Source organism: Mandrillus leucophaeus, unplaced genomic scaffold (assembly GCF_000951045.1).
Source record: "Mandrillus leucophaeus isolate KB7577 unplaced genomic scaffold, Mleu.le_1.0 Scaffold650, whole genome shotgun sequence".
NCBI classification, from domain to species: domain Eukaryota; kingdom Metazoa; phylum Chordata; class Mammalia; order Primates; family Cercopithecidae; genus Mandrillus; species Mandrillus leucophaeus.
This window is the reverse complement of record NW_012107031.1, coordinates 466,750-472,749: the sequence shown is the minus strand read 5'-3', so window position 1 is coordinate 472,749 and position 6,000 is coordinate 466,750.

Below are 6,000 nucleotides of genomic sequence, written 5' to 3'. Positions count from 1 at the left end.
TTTTATTCTGTCATGTTGTTAGCTGTTTATTATATCAACTTGCTTGTGTGGTTGCTTTATAGTGTCAGTGATCTATGTACTTAAGTGTGTTTTCTTGGTAGCCAGTAACAATCTTTCCTTTCCATATTTAGAACTCCTTTAAGGACCTCTTGTAAGACAAATCTGATGGTAACAAATTCTCTTAGTATTTGCTCGTCTGAGAAGGATCTTATTTCTCTTTTTCTTATGAAGCTTAGTTTGGCCAGATATGAAATTTTTGGTTGGAATTTCTTTTCTTTAACAATGCTGAATATAGGCCCTGAATCTCATCTGGCTTGTAGGATTTTTACGGAAAGGTCTGCTGTTAGCTCAATGGGATTTCCTCTGTAGGTGACTTGTTCCTTCTCTCTAGGTTCCTTTAATATTTTTTCTTTCACTTCAACTTTGAATAATCTGATGACCATGTGTCTTGGGGATGGTCATTTTGTATAGTATCTCACAGGGGTTCTTTGCATTTCCTGAATGTTGGTCTCTCTAGCAACATTTTCATGGATACTATCCTCAAATATGTTTTCCAAGTTGCTTGCTTTCTCGCCCTCTTTTTCAGGGATACTAATGAATCATAGATTTAGTCTCTTTATGCAGTCCCATATATCTAGGAGGATTTGTTTATTCTTCTTTATTGGTTTTCCCTTACTTTTGTTTGACTGAGTTATTTTGGAGAACTGATCTTTGAGCTCTGAGATTCTTTCTTCAGCTTGGTCAAGTCTGCTGTTAATACTTGCAACCATATGGCAAAATTTTTGAACTGAGTTTTTCAGCTCTAGTAATTCAAATTGTTCTTTCTTAAAATGGCCATTTTGTCTTTCATCTCCTGTACTGTTTTATTGTATTCCTTAGATTCCTTGGATTGGTGTTTGACTTTCTCCTGAATGTCGATCTTCCTTCCTATCCATCTTCTTCAATTTATGACACTTCAGCCACTTCAACCTGGTTAAGAACCATTGCTGGGGAACTAGTGCTGTTTGGAGGCAAGAAGACACTATGGCTGTTTGAGTTGCCAGAGTTCTTGTACTGATTCTTTCTCATCTGCATGGGCTGATGCCTCTGTCTTTGAAGTTGCTGTCCTTTGTATGGGTTTTTTTTTTTTTTTTTTTTTTTTAAACCTTCTTTGATGCCTTTGGGGGTTTGATTCTGGTATAAGGTGGGTTCAGTCAACTGACTTTTGAGTCTAGTCCACTGCTAGGTCTTGGAGCCCCCTCTAATTAGTGTCACATTTCTTTTGTTGGGGGTTCTGGTTCATGGGGCTCCCTCAAGTAGAGGCTGCAATTGGCAGATAGGCTGTATGCCTGCTGGGTCATCCCTCATCTTCTGTCTGAGTGCTTTCCAGGGAAACACAGTGTCACGCCCACCTGCAGAGTTCAAACAGAAGTGGGACTGTGGGCTGCAAGCTGTAGTGAGTGTGGCCTGTCTGGTTACGATAGGTGGGGATAGCTGGAGTTGCCTGTCCTGTCATCCAGGTATTTCTGGGATGACAGGAGGCTGTTCCCCTCAGCAAATTCAGTCAGAAGTAGGACTCCTGGGCTGAGAGCACCATCAGGTGTGGTTCACGTGGCTATGAGAGGTAGAGGTAGGTGGAGTCACTCAACCCACTGTTTGGCTGTCTCCCAGAACAACAGGAGGCTGTATCTGCTGGCTACGTTCAGACAGAAGCAAGACCACTTGGTTGGAAGCTCTAGCAGCCCTTGCCCACCTGGCTACCAATGGCAGGGGTGGGTGGGGTTGCCCATCCTGCCATCCAGGTGCTTCTCAGGACGATAGGAGGCTGCACCTGCCAGCTGAGTTCACATAGAAGTGGGACCACTGGGCTGGAAGTCCTAACAGCCATTGCCTGCCTGGCCACCAGGGGTAGGTGAGGCCCCCCACTCTGCCATCCGGGCGCTTCCTGGAATGACAAGAGGCTGTGCCCGCAACTGAATTCAAGTGGAAGTGAGACCACTGGGCTGGAATCTCTAGCAGGCATTGCCCTCCTGGGCTACCAGTGGCAGGGGTGGGTAGGGTCACCCACTGGCCGAGTTCACACAGAAGTAGGCTGCTGGACTGGAAACTGGTGCTGAGCCTTGTCTGGTGAGAGTGGGCAGAACAATCCTACTGCTCCCAGGCACTGTGACTGCAGCCTCTACTGGGGCCATGACACCAGTGCTGGTCTGCTGCAGAACTCAAGACTTGTAGAGGTCCCGTTAGACTCAAGAGTTTCTCCTGCAAAACATGCAAGTGGCTCTTTGTCTCAGTTTAGAAGCGTGGTTGGAGAGGGTATGCTAGGGTGCCAGGGGGATTTTCCTATTCCCAGTTTTGCATAGATCCCTGTGAAGAGTGTGAATCCCTCAGGAGACTCTCACTCACTCACCCTTTCCCATGATGGAGAGGTTCTTCCAGCTCTGCTCTGAGCCAAGACAGGCTGGTACCCAGCTTCCCTCTTCTCTGCTCTCTGTGTTCCCCTGCTGTTTTGATGGATCCTGATGTGTTTCTTAGATGATCAGCCTGCAGTGTCAGTATTCACTAGCCCTTTCGTTTCCTCTCCATGACAGCAGTGCACATGAGCTGCTTCTAGTTTGCCATCTTGACCCAACTCCCTTAAACCTCTTTTCTTGATAAATTACCCAGTCTCAGGAATTTCTCTATAGTAATGCAAGAACAGACTATCACATAGTGTCTGGAGGAGATATTTGCGTACCTATGTTTATAGCCACATTATTTACAATAGCAAAAAGGTGAAAGCAATTCAAGTGCCCATGAATGGATAAACAAAATGTGGTGTATATACATACACAATAGAATTTTATTCAGCTTTTAAAAGGGGAGAAATTCTCATACATGCTACAACATAGATGAACCCTGAAGATAGTATACTAAGTTAAAGTCACAAAAGAACAAATACTGTATTAGTCGAATTCATACAGAAAGTAGAATGACTGTTTCCTGGCGCTAGGGGGAGGGAGAAATGGGGCGTTACAGGTACAAATTTTCAGTCTTACAATATGAAAACAGTTCTAGAGATAGACGGCAATGATGGCTACATGACAGTGTGAATATACTTAATGTCATAGAACTGTACATGGCCAAGTACAGTGGCTCACACCTGTAATCCCAGCACTTAGGGAGGCAGAGTCAGGAGGATAGCTTGAGCCCAGGAGTTCTAGACCTGCCCAGGCAATATAGTGAGACTCCATTCTCCATTGGGGGGGGGGGGGGGAGGGAAAAAATAAAAACCCTTTTCTTTTTAAAAAATAGTTAAACTGGTAAATTATGTGTTATGTATATTATACACAAATTAAAAGTAAATTTTAAAAGTTAAAGATGAAGTTTAAGGAGAAGCTCAGGAAATAAAAGAGATAACTTTTACTTGAAGATTCTAACTGTTTGGCTTGGTCCACCAGTGCAAAGGTGTTCCCTGACATGAAATTCTCCATGGACTTTAGCTCTAACTTGAAGAGAAATGTCATCACAAAGGGGCCTAGTGTTACCTGGTCCTTTATTGATCTGAGGTGAAGCAACTCAGACAAGGTACTGAAAGGAAGTGACTCCATTTCTGTAAGGTCAAGGAAAGCTTCTTTATGTCAGCTGGGATTTGATTCAGTTGTGTATAACACCAACACCCCCAAATAACTTTGGCTTTAGAAAGACAGAGGTTTATTTGGCTTTCACATAGAAAACTCCAGAGACACACCAACTAGAAATGGCTTGGTGACTGTACAATCAATGTGACCCCAGCTATCACACCACAGTTCAGATGGGATGAAGGAGGAAGAAGAAATGCATGGAGAGCCTGCCACAGAGTGAACTCCCTTTAATGAGATTTCTTAAAAGCCCTCCCCAGTGATCTCTGCTTGCATAGCCTTGGCTACCCCTAATAGCAAGAGATTGGAAATATGTGCTTTTAGTTCAGCACATTCTCCCCCAACTACAGCTGGAATTCTACCAAGGAGGAGGGAGAAATGCATGTTTATTATGCAGCTAGCAGTGTCTGGGGTGATCGATACCTCCTTCTTTGTCTGTTTCTTCACACAACTAATTTCCAAGTTGTATGCCTGGCTGTGGGGAGCTCAGTTAAGTGTCTGCACTCCGGAGTTTGTTTTCTGCACTGGGAATGGGGAGATTCTCACTAGAAGATGTGTCAAATTTGAAAAAAAAAATATTTAAAGGTCTAGGGTAGTATGAATGAGAGATGCCCATTACATTCTCTAACCATCAAATGATGTAGTTCAGGTAAAAAGAGAGGCTCAAAACATGCCCCATAGTGTCGTGTAAAACACATTTGAGATGTTTCAGAGGTGCTAGATCAACCCCTAACACATGAATGAACCTCAAAAAATCACTGAGGAATTTTCTGCCTGAGACAACCCTACCCACCTTAAATCAACCATCAGGCAGCCTCTTAGGAAGGAAAGAGCCAAGGAGCAGAAGGTGGGCTTGGGTCTTAGATCTGTTCCAAATGAACGGGTGATCTGGAGGTTCCTGTAGCTGTTTCCTCTCTACAAAATGGGGTTGTTGGGAGAATTCATGAGAAAATGTATGTATTACTTTGTAATCTATAAGAGCACTGAAGGAATATTAGTTGTCTGTTGCTTAGATAGTAAGCGATTATTAATTTAAATACCTATGATATAGAAGACAATACACTAGATACTTTATAATAATGTTCCTCTACCTCTGTCCCCAGTCATTACCACCACTGCACATGCCCAGCCCACACAATCCTGTAAGATGGGTGTTATCTTCATTTTATGCGTCAGGAGCATGAGATTCAGAGCCATTGAATAACTCGCTCAAGGTCATGCAGCTAGTAAGTGGCTACGCCTAAGTTTCAATGGCATTCTCTCTGTTTCCAAAGCCCATTTTCTTTGTGCTAGTACAATGATGCAGAAACCACACAATGCTTCAGAAAAAATGTACTTTTCTCAAATTGCCCTTTATAAACTAGGGAGAGCAAAGAATGTAAAGAAACTACTGCTGCGTTAAAGGTAAAGCTGAACTTAAGAGGTTTATAGGGCTCTCCTGAGGCTGGGATGTGGGAAGAAGTGGCAGAGTCCTGTCACATCTGCTCAGAAAGCACCTTATCCACTGTGCTCTCCAGGATTTAATCACGGAAGGACAGGAGGGATCCTTCCCTTTTTTTTCTGAGATAATTGTCACTTGAGAAGTTGAACAGCAAGTGAAAACATCTTGTTCTGAGAGAAAAGCGTCTGTGGAGCCTTTCCTTTCACACACCATAATCATCAACTTTCAAACTCCAACTTTCAAAGCTCCACTGAAATGGCTTCCAAATTGGACTGAATTATCATGTCTGGGAGATATTCAATGTGGTAGACGAATAACATCTCCCTCTGCCCCCCCACCAAAAAAAAAAAAAAAAAAACCAGCCTGGGCGACAGAGCGAGACTCCGTCATACAAAAAAAAAAAAAAAAAGCCCACGTCCTAAACCTGTGAATGTTCCTTTATATGACAAAGTGTCTCCACTGCAGATGTGATTAAGGACCTTGTAATGGGGGAGATTATCCTGGAGTATAGAGGGGGAGTCAATATTATCACATGGGCCTTAAAAGAAATAACAACTTAAGCTGGACATGGTGGCTCATGCCTGTAATCCCAGCCCTTTGGGAGGCTGAGACGGGCAGATCACTTGAGGTCAGCAGTTCGAGACCAGACTGGCCAATATGGTGAAACAACATCTCTACTAAAAAGACAAAAATTAGCTGGGCATGGTGGTTGGTGCCTGTAATTCCAGCTACCTGGGAGTCTGAGACAGAATTGCTTGAGCCCCGGATGTGGAGGTTGCAGTGAGCCAAGATCGCACCACTGCACTCCAGCCTGGGCAACAAAGTGAGACTCTGTCTCAAAATAAAAAAATAAAATAACAGCTTAAAATATAAGAAGCATTAAAAAAAAAAACAAGACCTTTTTCAGGTGCAGTCAGATGAGATGTGACTACAGAAGAAAGGCACAGAGATGCTGGAATGTCG